At 41.9% G+C, this 17,794-nt stretch overlaps 1 protein-coding gene across 5 annotated transcripts in view; it reads left to right on the forward strand.

Annotated features, from left to right (window-relative positions):
* The window catches only part of TMEM108 (transmembrane protein 108), a 327,524-nt gene that overhangs the window by 1,898 nt on the left and 307,832 nt on the right, over nt 1–17,794 (forward strand). For 4 of the 5 annotated variants that reach the window (XM_066245521.1, XM_066245515.1, XM_066245518.1 and 1 more), the window contains exon 2: nt 5,294–5,408. The gene's annotated coding sequence lies outside the window, so the exon portion shown is untranslated. Of the gene's footprint in view, nt 1–461; nt 517–5,293; nt 5,409–17,794 lie in introns of those variants that run through there. The other variant, XM_066245517.1, reaches the window with a different exon arrangement.

Below are 17,794 nucleotides of genomic sequence, written 5' to 3' on the forward strand. Positions count from 1 at the left end.
TGAATGTGAGGTAGATGATATAGTTTGAAAGGTATGCTTTCATGTTTTTCTCAAATATAATTTTTGTTAATATAAACTACACAGAGGGCATGCAGTGTTTATGTTTAGCCGGTGGAGGGGAGGCAGGGGTTTTGAAAAGGTTGAGAAACTCTTAATAGGTTACACAAGGGAAAACAGGAAGATTGGCAGGCTTAGTTCATTTGGAAGAAAGCAATGTACCTCGGTGACCTACAGGACAAGGTTTTATTCTCTGATTCAATAAAAGCCCACTAGTGTTGCTTTCAAAGCAGCAACAAAATCATTTCCTTTTGTCGTTTCTGTCCCCTGGGTCAGGGATGGGGAGGATGGAGAGTGAATAAGAGAGATTAGAGCCCGACCTGCATGCCTAAGCAGTTAGTGTCCTTTGAACAGGATCTGTGTCACATTGTGTGAACGTAAGAGCCTTCAGTTGAGAAGAATCTGAGCACCTTCCCTGCAACACGGACTGGAAGACAGTGCTAAATAACACTGCCACAGGTGGGGGCCTGGGTGAGATCATCATCTGATAGGGAAGTGCTGGGGGGAGAAAGGAGAGGCAGGAAATGTTTAATTCATTGCCTGCTTGCAGGTGGAGCCTTAAGGAGGCATTCCCAGGCAGAGCTGCCTTGTTTATTGGCTAGCCTGGCTGGGCTTTAGATGGCTTTCACGAACGTGTCTCCTGTGGAGGTTCTGTGGCTCAGGTTATAAGTGTCCGTTATGCTTGTATTGTGCTCTAGAAAAGAAAGGTTCACAAAGACACAAATCTAGGCAGCCGTTCTGTCTGGACCTTGGCTCATGTCACCCACAGGCTTCCAGAAAACAAGTTGTGCCCTCCCTACCAGTAGATGGCGCTGCTGCCTCTGGGAAATCCTGGAGGAGGTGAAATGTGGAATTGGCAAACCAGCGGTGTGTAGCCTCCTGTCTAGAAGATTTTGAAAGGATGTGTCACTCTTAAGATAAACTTAAAAAAAAAAAAAAGTTCTGAAAGCCAGAACTATTTGTATAAGGTAGGAATAATGTGTGCTGTGGGGAATTGAGGAATGGTTGTGATTCCTTTGCTGGTTGTATGTGTATGTTCTAGGGGAGAAGGTAGAGGGTAAACGACAAGCATCGTATCTCAGGTTTTGAAAGCATGTGGCAGACATGTTGTTGGTTAATTGAATGAGGTTGAAATCATTATTAGATCAAAATTCCCAACAATTTCATAATTACTAATTCTTCACATGTAAAATAAGTTTACACACATGGACTGTGGAAATACACACACGGGTTTTAAACCAGATGAATATCCAATAATTACATGCTCTGAAGATAGTGGTTAGGGTATTAGTAGAAATAATGCTGGTTAAGTAGTTAACTATACTTCGTGGCTGTCCCCAGAAGGCAGGTCAGAGTTATTTTGAATCAGTTTCTTCTTTAAATGCTTGTTAGGAATTTTTAAGTTTTACATTTTCTTACCTAATGTCCTTTCAAGATTGTATTAACAATTCAAATCTTGTACTTTGGTTTTATTGACCTTATTTACCAGAGTTCATTCATCCATTCCTTTCTTTTGAAAAAGTTCTTCTTCTATGTAATTGATTGTTCTTGGAGGTGGATTTTGTAACCATGATATTTGAGAGAGGTGGGCGCTGTTGCGAGTGAGGCGGTAGTGTATACGAGGGCCTCAGCTTGGAGCCTGTCTGAGGTCCAGGGCACTGCTGCTGTTGTCATCGCTCCAGTCATCTGATTCCTCCTGCAGTTTTCCTCCCCTAGCTCAGCTTATTTAAGGTTTATTTCTGTCTCCAAGTGAACTGATGAGCTGGTTTGTACTATCAATGCCTAATCCTAAAATGCTGCTGGTGCTAGATGGCAGAAGTCACAATAGTCTATTAACATTGCCTCATTATGTGACCTCTAATCAATCTCCTTGCCTTTCTGAACCTCAGTTTTCTTACCTGGTCACTGGGATTGGTGAGGTGGCACACAGCTCATAAAATGTCTTTCAAGTCTTAAATTCTATAGCTAGGTGATTCTCATAAGGTATTTCTGAAGCCTCTGAAAAATTCTCATCTAGAAGCTATTTTCATACTGTGAGCCTAGGACAAAAAGAAATCTCACTAATTTTTCTTCTCAGAGAAATGATTGAGTTGGAAGACATCCTAGCGATGGTTTAATTCAGCCTTCTCACTTTCTGGACAGGGACTTTGAACTCAGAGGTGAGTGGCTTGACCAAGTGAGTAGAGCTTGTTAACAGCAGGGAACTGGTTAGAGAATTAGGAACGTGCCCGGACTGATCCCAGTCTTCCCTTTTCCAACACTGCCCTTCTTCAGTTGCCTCCAATACACAGAATATGCTGTGTGTACAGGGCGAGAGCCAAGAAAATTTGGAGTAATTTCTTAATGGAGGACTGGAAAGTCACAGCACAAATAGTGTTGAATTTGGACGGGAGTTCAAGGTCAGTCTTTTCTGTACAACTCATTCTTTTCTTCACTAACTGATCCTGAACAGGATTCTCTACTATGAATCTCTGCGTTTTAAAAACTTTTCTGCATATCATCATTCATCATCCTAGAGGAGTGATTCCCCGATCAGATGTTCTTAAATTGGGTCCATGGATCCTCTCAGGGCTGTGTGGATAGAAGAGTATTTCCATATAATTGGCTTCCTTTGTAGTCATATATGTTTTCTCTGTACATTTAACAGATTATTCTGAGGAAGCTCTTAGACTTCCACAGGTTTCCAAAGGGGCCTGTGGCCCAAAACTAAGGTAAAAATTCTATAGTATTTTCTGGGAAATTGCCAGCATGGGAGAATTTTTGAGGAGGTTAGGAGATGATGATGGAAGAAGGTTTGGGGATGGAGTACTGAAGTAAACCTATAGATTTTCTTAGAACAGTTTACCTGTATTAAAATGTTTTAAATTGCTCACTAAAATGAAGATGCTAATAGCATTTTACTTACCTTAAATTGATAATGGATAGGCAAGTATTGATTTTCATTTATCATTCCTTGCTCAATAAGAATTTCCTCCTAATTTCACCAAAACATTTTCAAAAATGCTTTATTGGACATGACAGGCATAGTAAGAGCCTCCCTGGTTCCCTACTCTGATTTGATTTCCAAATAAGTCAGTGCCTTTCTAACTTATGACTTGGAGATTTTTTTGTTTTGTTTTGTTTGTATTTTTCTGAAGTGACAAGCTGGGGGAGGCAGACAGACAGACTCCCACATGCGCCCGACCGGGATCTACCCGGCATGCCCACCAGGGGGCGATGCTTGGCCCATCTGGGGCGTTGCTCTGCTGCAATCGGAGCTATTCTAGCACCTGAGGCAGAGGCCACAGAGCCATCCTCAGCGCCCAGGCCAACTTTGCTTCAGTGGAGCCTTGGCTGCGGGAGGGGAAGAGAGAGATAGAGAGGAAAGAGAGGGGGAGGGGTGGAGAAGCTGATGGGCGCTTCTCCTGTGTGCCCTGGCCAGGAATCGAACCCAGGATTTCTACAGACTGGGCCAATGCTCTACTGCTGAGCCAACTGGCCAGGGCCTGACTTGGAGTTTTTAACTCCTGTTTTTATGTTTGTGGCCCTAACATTTTACTTTCTAGGACTCACCATGATCTCAGAGATGCAGAATAATTTACATGCCAGGGATAAAAAACCTTGAGGTTCCTTTATTTATCCCTGGGATTTACCACAGAAACCATTGCTCGTCCTTGGCTAATTATTTTAATTCCCTTTCTATTTGAACTGCAGCTTCTCTCTTTTACAAACTATTCTCAAGTAGGAGTGACTTAGAGTTTGCAAATACTGAGAATAAAAAACCTTTGTTTTTTCCAGAAAGTATACAGAAGTTAATTTGTGTTCAAGTCACATTTTGGACGTGAGTCATAACTTTGGAGATCACTACATTTTGATCATCTGCTTGAACATATCTTGATGTCTTCCCTATGACACCTTGCTGGCCTTTGGTACCAGGATGACCCATGCTGGTTAATGCCACCTTTTGGTACCTTTTTGGGTGTGGGCCAGAGTGTGTATTCTTGATTGAAAAGAAAAATGAAAAGTACCCTTTTTCAGAGGGTTGTCAATTGAGTTTATGAATAAACAAAAAAGTCAAATGTTTGAATTCCGGTCCCAGTACACTGAGTTATTGTGAGATTTGGGAGGCATCATTGACTTCTCTGGGTTTGCTTCCTTGTCTGGGCAGGATAAGGAGAGAGCAGTGACCACTGGACTTCTTTCCAGTTCTGAGTCCTGTGACTCTGAAATTCTCCTCAGTACTTAAACTAAACATGTCTTTAAAATGCTAGCTGGTTGGGAATTCATTTATAATCATAGTCGATGCCAGCATAATAATTCTTTATACCTGAAACTGTGGTTTTGTAAACTATGGTTTACAAAAACATCCTCTAATTCTTCATCTCTTTTCTACTTAAACTATGGTCAGACGACAGCATTGGTATCATCTGGGAGCCTGTCAGAAATGCAGACTCTGAGGGCTCACCCAGGACCTCCTGAATTAGAATCTGCATTTTATGAAGATGTGCAGGTGTTCTGCATGCACATTAAAGTCTGAAGACTGCTATGTCTCATTTTTGAGTCCCATTTTGCATCAATGAGGGAAGCAGGGTATTTTGCGGATAAAGAAAATCAGGAAACAGGGTCGATTGTTAAGTAACTAATCAGGGCTGCTGTGCTAGTGTCCCATCCAGAACTCTGTACTTTAAACCTAATGTTGCATCTTGAGATAGAGTTGGAGTCAAGCTTGTATGATAGAGACTAACTACGTACTAGCTTCCCAGCAGCCCATGGCCTCAGTTGTGGTCGTGTGTCTGAGTTCGAGCTCAGAAATCTTCATACAACATCAAGGTGGTTAACTCTTTTGTGGATCAGCAGTTGAAAACCACTGTTCTGGCCAACAGAATGTAAGTGGATGGGCAGAAGTGTTGTGATCCACCTGTAGGGGAAAAAACGTAGACAGAATGCCCACGTGAGTTCCTCCATGCTGTTTTACACTCCTAGCAGGTTGGAATGCAGAGGACCCCTAGGTCAAGCTTGGAAATTATGTTTTAAAAATGGCAGGGCTTTTGTCAGCCTGATTAGGGAGGGCCACTCCTCTGACTGTCCTATCCAGTATGTATACAGGAACCAGAAATAAAGTTTTATTGAGTTTGAGCCATTATATGTGTTTGGGTCTACGTTAAGCACTTAGCCTACTTTAACTAATTCACTTGAGCACTGCCCTTGGACTTGATCTTTTGGTCTAATGCATTCATTCATTTTTCATCTTTGGCAGTTGGTGATCAATCAGTCGTGTTCCAACATGCGAAAGTGAGTGGTGAAAAGCGGCAGAGCTGATGGGTCTTGAGGATGTAAGTGTGTTTGAAGGCTCTCACACCCTTGACTCCAGGGTAAGTCAGAGGCATTCTCTGCCATTGTTTCTCTGGTTTGACTAAGACCTAGAGGTTCTTGTCTAAACTGTTTCTTGGAGTCAGTGCATTGGGGTGCCCTGTCTATGGAAGGTCTCAAAGCCTTTACTGACTCAACTCACAGACGTAGTGAAAATCAACAGTTACAGAGATAAAACCATGATCAGGGTGATGGATTGGAATCTGTGCAGAGAAATATCTCAATGCAAGAATTTTTAGTGAGTTTTATGGGACGTGATGTACATGTGTGGGGAGGTGGTTGCTGGGCCCTTCCTGAGAAGGGAGCTAGGCCTGACTGTCCCTTCCTTGTAGCCATGTCGTACTGTTAGCTCTGCTGGCTCGTACTCCCTCTCTCAGCATCCTCCTCCTCCTTCAGTCATGTGGTTGAGTCCTCCTTCATCAGTCACTGTTTTCCCAGGAGGGGAAACAGCTTACCAGAGAGTTGATGATTCCAAGTTTGGTAGATAAAGACACTGGTTTGGCCCATTCCATTTTATTTTATCCAGTGTACTGGAAGTCACATGTCCACGCATTCCCCTTCGATTTGCAGTCCCTAGGGCAATGGACGTGGGCATTGGAAGCATTATAACTAAAGCTGGCTTTGGATTTTCATCTATACTGAAGATTTTTGAGACCAGAGGAGAAATTGACTGTTTGGTCTGTCCTTCTCAGAGTCTGTGTGGAGGCCCGGGAAGGAGGAGTGGAAAGGACATCACATCCATTCTGAGCTCTCCAGCTTCTGACGCTTAAACTAAAACCACACTTCTTGAAGATGAAACTGTGATTAGTACAAATCTAAGTAGAAATAAGGATGGTTGGGAAAGAGGGACAGAGGTTTAAAAGCGCCTTCAGCTGAAAAACCGGATGGAGGGTCGTTTAAGCAGCTTAGTCAATACTGTGGAGCCCTTGTCATACAATGTCCCATCACCCAGACTCAGAGTCCCCCAGAAAGGCTGTTGTCCTTGGGTGCCTCACGTGGCTCAGTAATGGGTACAATTTATGGAACAGAATAGACAATTAGGGGCTAGCTCTCTGGAGAGTCCTGTAAGCATGCACTATTACTGTTCTGGAGTGATGCACATGCTTAGAGAGAAGGAGAAAAGACAGCTCAGAGCACGTCGACACCTGAAGACTAGCTGAGTAGCCGGACACAGTCCGTAGCTCAGGGCCGGGGGTTGCTAATGAAAGGACCTGGCCTTTTCTAGGTTGCTCCTGAAGGGAAGGGAGCTGGACTTGGCTGTGTTCATGTCATCTGTGGCTCACATACACAGTCATTCCTCAGGGTCTGTAGGGGGGTGTTCCAGGACCTCCTCAGATACCCAGATCTCTGGATGCTCAAGTCCCTTATGGAAGGTCGTGTAGTATGCGACCTATATTTGCGAACAGGCTACAGCAAGGTGCCAGCACTTTCTTTGGGTGGAATCAGTATAGTGCTCAGTGCATGGCAAATTCGACTTTTGTTTTTTTGGAACTTTGTGGAAATTTTTTTTCCTGAATATTTTCAGTCCGTGGTTGATTGAATTTGAGGATGTAAAATCATGGATATGAAGCCCATGTATATGGAGAGCTGACTCTTCTATTTTAAAAGTAACCAAAAAGTACAGCATGCCAAAATAGCACTCACCTGGCACGTTTCTGTGTAAATACTGAACAAGGGTCAAATTGTAGAGGGAGCCATTCATTATATATTGATTAGGAGGCCAAAGAAAGTAGTGTTAGAAATGCCAGAGAACCAGGGGTGATGTGCATAGATTACTGTGTGACTACTTGGGAGCTCTATAAATACTAAGAAACAGTACTTGGCTCCCCGGATTTCCAGGACCCAACCATGACTCTTAATCCTTGTGAAGGCAGTAACTGAGGCACAGTGGGGTTTGAAGAAGGGCAGAGGGTTGGGGTGTAGGAAAGATGAACAGTCCTGGATTCTGATTTTATTTAAAGGCTTCATGTTCTAGTTCATTGCAACAATATATTCTGGTTGAAGACTTTCTTTTGGAAAATTAAGACATGGGAGAGTGGAGGAGGCAGAAATGAGACTATTCAGAAGAGCAGTCAAGAAAATTAATTACTTTCGACGGGGTGATCTTTTGGTGTTAAAGAGACTCATGTGTAATTAGACCAAAAAACATAAAGGATTAACTCCCAAAAGAAAATTATCCTCTCAAATGATTACTGATTTCTAGGGTAGATTTTGCAGGTAATACAATAAGGACCAGACAATATTTTGAGAGATTTGTTTTTATTCTAGAACTTTTACATTTGTTTTTTGTTGTTCTTTGGGAATATGGAAAAGGGGTATCTTTAACGTATGCTCTTTGAATGATAAATAAAATGTTCTAATATGACATGTTCTTTAGATACTCTTCTAGTACTCTGTGTTGGAATGGGAAAGAGGCCAGAACCCTGACCTAGACCTAGATAAAGTATTATGCTATTTTAATAGCCTTAGTTTGACTCTAAGGCAGGGCCCGTGTAGAGATTAGAGATAAACTCTCCTTGCATGTTTAAGTTCAGCCTTGCTGAGTTTCTGGACCCTGTAATTATTAGACACACTCACAAAATTTACAACAAATGCGCTCTATTATGGATCTAATATGCAGAGAAGCCATCTTAGACAGTCTTGTTTACTTGCATTCTGTCATACATTTCGAGTTGTAGGTTTTAAGCAAACCTTGTAAGAATGTTTGAGAAGGATTATGTACCTTGAAGAAAGAGGCACTTGAGTATGTAGCAGGAAGTTGACAGGTGAAGGAAGCTCCAGTTTGATAGAGGTAGGCAAGTGTTTGAATGTTAATATTTTCCTTCTAGGGTTACTCCACGTGTGGCCTGGACCGTTAGCATCAGAATCTCGTGGGTGCTGAAGTGAGATGTTTAGGCCTACTGAACCAGAATCTCTGGGAGTGAGCCTAATAATCCGTGTTTTAATAAGACCTCCAGGCTATTCTGATAGATACAGAAAGTTGACAAGCACTGCTCTCGTGGTCTCTGGTGTAGTGACATTTTAATAAATTGTGTTTGTAGTGGGTTGGGTACGGAGAAAGTATTTTTCCAGGCGGCCAGAAGATATGCAAGATTTTCTTGTGATAATCTCTTAGATCATTTTCCAAAACCATGATCTAAGCCTTTTCCTGTATTGTGCAAGGCAGTAGCCACTAACCACATGGGTCTATTTTTATTTAAATTAATTAACATTAAATAAAATTAGAAATTCTGTCCTTCACTTGCGCTAGTCACATTTCAAGTGCTCCATATCCACATGCGGTTAGTGGTCACCACATTCTCCAGCACAGACACAGAGCATGTCCATAATCTGAGGAAGAGCCGTTGGACAGCATTGCTTTAGTCTGCGGGGACCTTATTTCACAGAAACCCACATTTGCAGTGATAGTGTGCTCTTGTTATAACAAGACCTGAACTCATTTTAAACAGAACGCATTTTGGACAGCTCCATCCTGGGGTGCCTTTCAGTCTTTGAGTGGGTCTTGTTGAACCTTTTACCTTGCTGGGGCGGCATCTCTTTGTTACAGGAGGTGCCATGAGCCTCTCTCTGACATAACCGAGTGTAGTGCCTCTAAAATATTTGCCCATTAATCCAGGCTGCGAGCTGTCTCTCCCCATTCGGTGTCCCTGTGCCCTGCCCCTCGGCAGCGAAGCTTGTTTGTGTGGTATGTCTCCCTTGATCCTGCCTAGAGCTTAACAGAGTCCGGGAGAGACGGCAAGAGAATGTTCACTTCCTCTTCTTCCAAGTCCCAGCGTGGCTCAAAAAAGTGTTTCATAAGAGGGTATTAATTCAGGAGCATAATCTCTGAGGAATTATCCCCTAAGGAATTAGTCTCTAAAGTAAATTTTCCAACAGACATACTACAGCACAAATTTACTAATTAAGCCCTTGAGCACCATGGAAGAATTTCCAGTTGATATTATTTATTATTATTACCAATATTGGTTGCTTAGAAACAATTAATTAGAACAGATGAAAAGATGTGGAAATAAAGACAATTGTTATGAGACATAATTTAAATCTGAGTCCCAGACTGTTTTGCATGGTAGAGGAAGTGAGAACAAGGAGGTCATGTGCCGTATTATTGCTGGAGGTGAGGGGCAGAGGGTGGCGAGGGGCTGAGGATGATCCTTGGACAGCCTGTATTCGACAGCTTCTCTTTTGATGGGCACATTGCTTGTTCTCTTACTGCCTTCCACTCTTCAGTTTGCCTTTCTGTGCTGCTTTTGTCCCGAATGAGGGGACTCAGTGTTCCTCTGTTAGCATTTAGATAGAATGATCCATCTTTTTATTTTATTTTTTTAATTATTTTTATTTATTCATTTTAGAGGGGAGAGAGAGAGAGATTGGGAGAGAGAGAGAGATAGAGAGAGAAGGGAGGAGGAGCAGGAAGCTTCAACTCCCATATGTGCCTTGACCAGACAACCTCAGCATTCCAGGTCAACGCTTTATCCACTGCGCCACCACAGGTCAGGCTAGAATGACCCATCTTTTGATAGACTGATTCATCCTCTTGTGGCACTTTCCTGTCCATTACAGGATGTTTAGCATCTCTGGTCATATGACTTTAAACAAGTCATGAGCCAACCAGCCTGGCCTCCTATATTTCCTAGTATCTGCCATTGATAATCACTGGCTGCTAGAAAAATGAGTGGAGTCTTTTTTGTGGAGGGAAGAGTATTTGAGTTGGGAGAGGTACAGGTGTTTCGAGGGGCTGGCTCATTAATTTCTAATACGACCTGACCTTTTCCAAAGCTGGACCTGCTTTGGGAACTAATTTTATTTTATTTTTTTAAATTTTATTTAGAAAATTAAATTTAACAGGGTGACATTGATCAGTAAGAGTACATAGGTTTCAGGTAAACATTTCTGTAGTATTTGACTGTTGATTGTGTTGTGTACCCATTACCCAAAGTCAAATCATTTTTTGTCACCTTATATTTGTCCCTCTTTACATCCTTCTCCCACCTCCTCCCCCTTCCTTATATACCCCTCCCCATGGTAACCACTTTGCTTTTATCTATGTCCATGAGTCTCAGTTTTATATCCCACCTATGTTTGAAATCATACAGTTCTTAGCTTTTTCTGATTTATTTATTTCACTCAGTATAATGTTATCAAGGTCCATTCATGTTGTAAATGTCACTACGTCATCATTTCTTATGACTGAGTAGTATTCCATTGTATATATGTACCACATCTTCTTTATCCAGCCCTCTATCGAGGGACACTTTGCTTGTTTCCATGTCTTGCCACTGTGAATAATGCAATGATGAACATGGGGGTGCATGTGTCTTTACATACCAATGTTCTTGAGCTTTTGGGGTAGATACCCACTAGAGGGATTGCTGGGTCATATGGTAATTCTATTCTTAATTTTTTGAGGAACCACCATACTTTTTTTCATAATGGTTGTACTAATTTGCATTCCCAGCAGCAATGAATGAGGGTTCCACTTTATCCACAGCCTCTCCAACACTTGTTATTACCTGTATTGTTGATAATAGCCATTCTAACAGGTATGAGGTGGTATCTCATTATGGTATCTCATTGTTTTGATTTGCATTTCTCAAATAGCTTGTGAAGATGAGCATCTTTTCATACATCTGTTGGCCATTTGTATGTTCTCTTGGGAGAAGTGTCTGTTCATGTCCTCTTCCCATTTTTTAATTGGATTGTTTGCTTGTTTGTTACTGAGCTTTGTGAGTTCTTTATATACATTGGATATTAACCCCTTATCAGAGCTGTTGTTTGAAAATATCGTCTCGCATTTAGTTGGCTGCCTATTTGTTTTGTCATTTTCTTTTGCTGTGCAGAAGCTTTTTAGTTTGATACAGTCCCATTCATTTATTTTTGACGTTACTTCCCTCGCCTTTGGGGTCAAATTGATAAATTGTTTTCTGTGGCCAAGGTCCATGAGTTTAGTACCTATGTTTTCTTCTATGGAATTTATTGTTTTGGCTCTTATATTTAGGTCTTTGATCTATTTTGAATTAATTTTTGTGCAGGGGGACAAGCTGTAGTCAAATTTCACTATTTTACATGTGTCTTGCCAATTTTCCCAGCACCATTTATTGAAGAGGCTTTCTTTTCTCCACTGTGTGTTTTTGGCTCCTTTGTCGAAGATGATTTGTTCATATATATGTGCTTTTATTTCTGGGCTCTTGATTCTATTCTATTGGTCTGTATGTCTGTTGTTTTTTCTTTCTTTTTGCCAATACCATGCTGTTTTGGTTATTGTGGCTCTATAGTATAATTTGAAGTCAGGTAGCATGATACCTCTGGCTTCATTCCTTTTCCTCAGGATTGCTTTGGCTATTCAGGTTTTTTGGGTTTGTTTGTTTTTGTTGTTTTTTTTTGTGATTTCATACAAACCTGGTAATTGTTCTATTTCTTTAAAAAATGACATTGGGATTCTGATGGGGATTGCATTAAATTTGCATATTGCATTGGGTAATATGGCCGTTTGAACTATGTTGATTCTTCCAGTCCAGGAACATGGAATATTTTTCCATTTCATTGTGTCTTTTTCAATTCCTTTCAATAATGTTTTGTAGTTTTTGTTATGCAGGTCCTTCACATCCTTTGTTAAGTTTACTCCTAGGTATTTTATTTTATTTTTTTATGCAATTGTAAAAGGAATTATTTGTGTTTTGTTTGTTTGTTTTTTAGTTCATTTTCTGAAGTTTCATTGCTGGGATATAGAAAAGCAATAGATTTTGTATATTGATTTTGTATCCTACGACTTTACTGTATTGGTTTATTGTTTCTGATAGTTTGTGGAGTCTTTGGGGTTTTCTATATACAGGATCATGTCATCTGCAAAAAGTGATACCTTCTTTCCCGATATGGATGTCTTTTACTTCTTTCTCTTGCCTGATCGCTCTGGCTAAAACTTTCAGAACTATGTTGAATAAGAGTGGAGAGAGTGGGCAGCCTTGTCTTATTCCTGATTTTAGGGAAAAAGCCTTCATTTTTTTCACCACTCAGTATGAGATTAGCTGATGGTTTGTCATATATGGTCTTTATTATGTTGAGGTACTTTCCTTCTATTCCCATTTTATTGAGGGTTTTAATTTTAATCTATAGGGACCAGAAGAGTCCGGTTTTGCCAACGCAAAACTGGCTCTTGACCCTTGAAATCAACCCAGGAGCCGGGAGAATCTGTCAGTGGTCCGAGAGTGGAAAGACTACCGAGGCTCCCATAGGATGCTGGGTTTTCTTGACTCACTGTGGCTAACCCTCTTGCATCTGCTCGAAAGTAGGCAGTAATCTACTGAAAGAAAAAAATACAACAGGGCATTTTCAAGAGAATGCAAGGAAGATTAATTTTACCAGCCATTTTCTTTCTTTCTCTGTGATTGCAAATTCTGGCAGAGTAGCCTCTAAACCAGGGGTCTCAAACTCAACTCAGCATGTGGGCCGCAGAGCAAGATCACAGCCGTTCGGCGGGCCGCACTAGGTCTACAAAAGGCAACTGTTACGCAACACTTTTCTCACTGCAGTTGAAAACAAAAAAACATCAGTACAACAAGCACAATCATACATGCAGTTTACTCAGTGTCACAAAACGACCAGAAACTGTAGTTCGCATCACAACTGCTGTTAACTAAGCTAATATCTAGCTAAGATGCTAGAGAAATGAAAAATACAAGTAGGCCCCTAGGCTTACTTAATTTTATCCAAAATATTTTGAACTTCGTGGATTAGTCTGCGGGCCGCACAAAATTGTTCGGCGGGCCGCGAGTTTGAGACCCCTGCTCTAAACTTATGAGGTTATGTGTAGATGGGCAATCTGAGATTGTTTTATAGTTAAGAGAAGGGGAACACTTGCAGACATCTTGTTCTGGGGTTTGTATAAACATCTTTGATCACAAGAACAGAAACTCATTCAAGTTACCTTAAAGGTAAATAAAGAAAACAGAATGTCAGGCATGTGGAAAGTTGGGAAGAATCCCTGTGGCATTTTAGGAGCTGTAGTCTGGCCAGAATTTGTGGACAAGGGACTGACTCAGGACCAAGAAGATTGTTCCTCTTGCTGCAACTCTTAGATGTATCTGCACTAAGTGGTTGGTCAGTCCCTATTCTACTTCTTGATCATTGACATGGCTCTGCATTTCCACTCTGGCTTCTCTCCTCATGTTCTCCTTCCTGCTTCCACTTTTTGTCTTTACAACCTAAATGATGATCTGTTTATGAACCAAGAAGAGAAGGAATACAGTAGTTCTATACTCTTAACTATCATCCCTACTGGTCTCATAGCAGGCAGTCTTAGGGGTGCTAATAACCTCTCCGGGGAACTGTTCCCTGGGGCTGCTTGCTTTAGTAAGGGCTGTGATCCTGGCAGTTTTTCTAGAAGGGAGCAGTGGTGGGATAGACTGAAAGAACATGAGACCTCTCTAGTGTAAGGACCCTGAATTCTTAACTCCTGGAATCAGTATAAACAGTATTTGTCGGTTATGTGTATCATAAAGAATTGGAAGGTTATTTACAAAGCCTACATGTTTGGTAGCAATTGTGAAAAAGCCTGAATCCATTCTTTTGGGAAGACTGGCTGCATCTCAGTGCAGAATGGTAGGGAAATTGCTGGGCTAGCTGATTGGAAAATAAGGAGTTGTACTTTTTGTATGGATATCTTATATTTTGTGTCTGTCAGATGTGATTCTCTCAGCCACCCATGCACCCCACAGGAGTAATGGCTAGGTGGCTGTCTAAATGTTAGAAGATGTTTTGACATCTCTGACAAGTGTTATTCAACAGCTGGGTTTATAAGAGTCCAGTTCTAGCAAAGGAAAACAACTTGGCTTATTATTCTAAAAATAAATTCCACATAGATGTTGTCATTGGGGGATGGCTGCCTTACAAAATAAACTTAAAGACGTTCTGTGTTATAGTGAGTTTTGTGCATTTACCCCTGATCTTCGAGATTAGTTTCATTTGAACCAATGACTGAGTGTGACTTTACAAGGAAATGCATTCTCATATTGCAGGAGGCTCTGCCCTTATTTATGATTTTGTGTCAGGGTAAGGATGATGGTCCCGGCTCCATCTTTCAACATTTAGACCCACACACAGCTGTGAATGGTGTGATCTATCGCAGCACAAACAGCCCATTTGTTCACTGAGTTCATTTAAGGCTCTCAAGTAGCTGGAGCGCGATGGTGCCACACACAGAGATTCAGTATTTCCTGAAAGAGGTGCAGCTTTTGTTGGAAGCGGCAGAAGAGGAGTTCAGCAGGGCTTCTGCAACTGCTGGTTGAAGAGAGAACGTGGTCTGTTATTGAAGGGGGTCAGGGCCAGCCTTCTCTCCCAGCTGCTGACTACAGAGGGGAAAAGCAGAGTGAATCGTTTGCTCCCGTTTCTCTTCTGACACTGAAGATTCCTACCCCCTCTATTGATATTTTTTATACTAGGGAGAAGGAAAAAATATATATATAATTGTGCCCAATTAGTTTTAACATGTATTTGTGTTTCTCCTGCACAGGAAGATTTGTATGTGAATAATAACCATATATTGCCAGATTTAAGTCTTCAATTTTAATTTTAAAGAAGTGCTAACCTTACAGTATAAACTAAAGATGTGCATATAACACAAATTTCTGCATGTGCATTTTTTAGAAAAAAATAAAACTATTTATTCTCAGAGAATCAGGACTTAATTTGCAGCCCCTTCACGAAGATTCTGTAGCAACAGTAAAGAGCTCTGCTCTCTCCAGGGTATAAATAGATTCCGAAAGGTGGCCGAGAGCCTGGGATCCTGGACCCTGGGACTTTGTCCTGCCACTGGCCACTCCCTGGTAGGTTCCTGGGGAGGGGGGATACATGTGGATGAGGGGCAGGGGTAAGGGCTGTGAAGGTGGACACTCGAGCACAGGGCTGAAACTCCAGGCTGGTGAGCTGCCCTGTCCTTCCCCTGAGCCACAGCAAGGGGCAATCAGTCCTTCCTGAGCCTGTCATTGAGTCCTGACCTTCCCCTCTCCTAGAAGGGAATCCGTGGCTGACGGAACGACCTGTTCCTTATCCGCACAGCCCCTTGAAGGAGGCTTCATGGACCGGGCAGAGGGCAGTCTGGCATCTGCTTCCCTTGGCCGTCAACAGTTGTCTCTTTTCTGTTAGACAGACTACTTACTGGGTTACTTCTGAGTTCTTAAGTTACTGACGTTAGTAAAATATTTCCCAAACATCAAACAATAGGACATTGGAAAATAACGCTTTTATTTTGAGAGACCAAAATCCCATATTAGAATAGTAGTTGGTTTTAACTTCTTATTCCTTCTGGTGTTTCTCCAAATGCCTTTCCATCTTTCCCCTCCTTCCATTAGCCCTGTTACGAGGTTAGAGCCTGCAGTCTCTTTGCCTTCTTCCTCACGTCTTTGTCTTATTTCCAGAGTTCTGCCGTTCCCAGCTGACTGCAGGACAAGGTACTTCTTAACTAGGCATAAAGGCTGTCCACAGTCTGACTCCACCTTCCTGACTCTCTGTGCGTGAACTTCTCCCTACTCGAACTGGTCCTTGGTCCATTCTCTCCTCTCTGCATAGAATGCCTCTTTTCAGTGACTGTTTGGTTTGGTAGCATTGATAGACCTTTGGCTTAGTAGCAAGGCCTGTATTTCCATCCCCTCTCAGTTTTATTTTTAAAGTATTTGTAAATTTTCTTTATTGATTTTTAGAGAGAAAGAGGAGGGAGAAGCAGGAAGCACCAACTCATAGTAGTTGCTTCCTGTATGCTCTTTCACCAGGCAAGCCCAGGGTTTCAAACTGGCAACCTCAGCATTCTAGGTTGACACTTTATCCACTTGCCACCACGGGTCAGGCTCAATCAGTTTTTAGAAATGTGACTTTGGGTAAAATTTAATCTCTCTCAGCCTCAATTATCTTACTTGTAGGATGGGATGCACAATACCCACCTTATAAGATGCTGTGAGCATGGTACTGGGGGCTCTGTCCCGTCCGTGACCTCTTTTCTGCCTGTTCAACACAAGGCTCTGCATGTGGGCTCATCATACGTGCTTGCTGAAGAGGTTATTGAACCTCAGAATTGTAGAGCTGGCCTGCATCACAGTTCTTGATTCACCATCCTCTGCTTGCTACTTTCGTATCTTCTCTAACCATATCTTTCTTTGATAAGACCCTAGTGCCGCTAACCTGAAGGTACATTCTCCTCCCTCCACCTGTGATTGTGAAACTTTTGGACACTCATGGTGTCCTGATACATCTGCCCATAGCAGGCACTGACAGCAATTTCAAGGCCATCTATACAACCTTGAGCACCAATTCATTTTCTTAGTGTTTTTTCTTTCCTCACAGATAATGAGATTTATCACGGAAATCAAATGCTATGATTATAGCTGTCATTATAAGGTATATACATCTCTATAACAAAGTTTTCCAAGGCCCAATGAACAGGCTTTTTATTCCAAACATGATTAATAAAATGCAACATGACATTAACAGGATTTCTTGGACAAACTCTTGTGAGTCGACTCTGCCCCGTATGGATTTTCAATTATAACCTGTTTAAGTGTGAGGACACCTGCCAGTGTTCTCAGACAGCAGTGAGGCTCTCCCAGCGGCCCTGCCTCTCTCCGGGGGTGAGGCTGGGAGCTATCGGGTTTCTTTGTTCACTCTGTTTGCATTATGGTTTTCCACCTCTTGCTCAGATGATTTAAGCCATAGGTTAGGTCTGTAAATTTTGGTTTCTTAAGACCTAACCCTTCTGCCCCTTCTCACTTTTTCTTCCTCCGTTTCGCCCCTTTTCCTTATTGTCTCATGCACAAAATACGGCTTTTACATTTTTTTCTACTAAGGAAAAAAATAATTTAAATGCTTGTATTCCTTCTCTATTTTTTTCATTTCTTTTTTTAGTTTTTAACATGGGAGTAGTTTCATATATATGTGTGGTTCTCATTGAATTAATTTTGTCTCTTTTTATTCCTCATGAGTTTATTGGTGAGAGACATAAGTACAACTGCTTGGATTCTTTCTACATTTTTGATTTATTCATGTGTATTGCTAATTGTACCCATACCAGTCATCCAAATTTTGTGGTTTGTCCCTTTTTGTGTATGGCTTATTTATTTATTTTCATTTTTCTGAAGCTGGAAACGGAGAGGCAGTCAGACAGACTCCCACATGCGCCCGACCGGGATCCACCCGGCATGCCCACCAGGGGGCGATGCTCTGCCCATCTGGGGTGTCGCTCTGTTGCATCCAGAGCCACTCTAGCGCCTGAGGCAGAGGCCACAGAGCCATCCTCAGCGCCCGGGCCATCTTTGCTCCAATGGAGCCTTGGCTGCGGGAGGGGAAGAGAGAGACAGAGAGGAAGGAGAGGGGGAGGGTGGAGAAGCAGATGGGCGCTTCTCCTGTG

Source organism: Saccopteryx bilineata, chromosome 10 (genome assembly GCF_036850765.1).
Source record: "Saccopteryx bilineata isolate mSacBil1 chromosome 10, mSacBil1_pri_phased_curated, whole genome shotgun sequence".
Lineage (NCBI taxonomy): Eukaryota > Metazoa > Chordata > Mammalia > Chiroptera > Emballonuridae > Saccopteryx > Saccopteryx bilineata.